At 43.1% G+C, this 833-nt stretch overlaps 1 long non-coding RNA gene across 1 annotated transcript; it reads left to right on the top strand.

Moving 5' to 3' along the window:
* The first annotated feature begins 30 nt into the window (after nucleotides 1-30).
* On the top strand, nucleotides 31-761 carry LOC111649478 (uncharacterized). Its single transcript, XR_015436733.1, has 4 exons — nucleotides 31-139; nucleotides 330-372; nucleotides 474-564; nucleotides 653-761. It is a non-coding gene; the product is annotated as an uncharacterized LOC111649478 (long non-coding RNA).
* The last annotated feature ends 72 nt before the right edge of the window (nucleotides 762-833 follow it).

Here is an 833-nt window from a genome sequence, read left to right as displayed (position 1 = left end):
TGTGTGTGTGTGTGTGTGTGTGTGTGTGTGTAGGTACTCCGACAGAGCAGAGCTGGCCTGGGATCAGTTCTAATGAGGAGTTTGTGACATACAACTACCCTCAGTACAGAGCAGAGAGACTGAGTAACCACACCCCCAGGTACAGTACTACACACAGGTACACAACAATACTACACACAGGTACACAACAATACTACACACAAGTACACAACAGTACCCCCCCCCTTCATTATTTAAATTTGGGAGATATAATAATGTGACAATAACCCTATTAATAAAGGCTCAATGCACCAAATAACACTGTGTGTGTGTGTGTGTGTGTTGTTCAGGCTCAGCAGTGAAGGAGTGGAGCTGTTGTCAAAATTCCTGCAGGTCGGTAAATGTGTCGCAGAGAAAAAGTGACATCATCATATCTGAAACAGTTTTCACGAGAACTGGATGATAAAGTTTTAATTTAAACTTTTAAACTGTAGTTTGAAGGGAAGAAGAGGATCTCTGCAGTCGAGTCGTTGAATCATCGTTACTTCAGTAACCTTGGAGTCAGAGTGATGTCACTTCCTGACAGTAAGTTTAAACACAACCTTTGACCCCAGAGTTATGTGATGTTACTGTGTACAATGACATCACAAAGTCATTGTGATTGTTCTTTCAGCGACGTCCATCTTTAGTCTGCCAGAGATCCAGCTGGAAAAAGAAACAACAAGACCGACAGCAACACCTGACACAGGTAACCCTAACACACACGACATAGGTGACACAGTTAACACACACACACACACACACACCACACACACACACACACACACACACACACACACACACACACACACAAA

This window comes from Seriola lalandi, unplaced genomic scaffold, assembly GCF_002814215.2.
Source record: "Seriola lalandi dorsalis isolate HSWRI2012SDOR001 ecotype SW California unplaced genomic scaffold, Sedor1 jcf7180002050966, whole genome shotgun sequence".
In the NCBI taxonomy this organism is placed as follows: Eukaryota; Metazoa; Chordata; class Actinopteri; order Carangiformes; family Carangidae; genus Seriola; species Seriola lalandi.
Note: the sequence above shows the minus strand (reverse complement) of the source record. Positions and strands in the feature narration are given on the sequence as shown.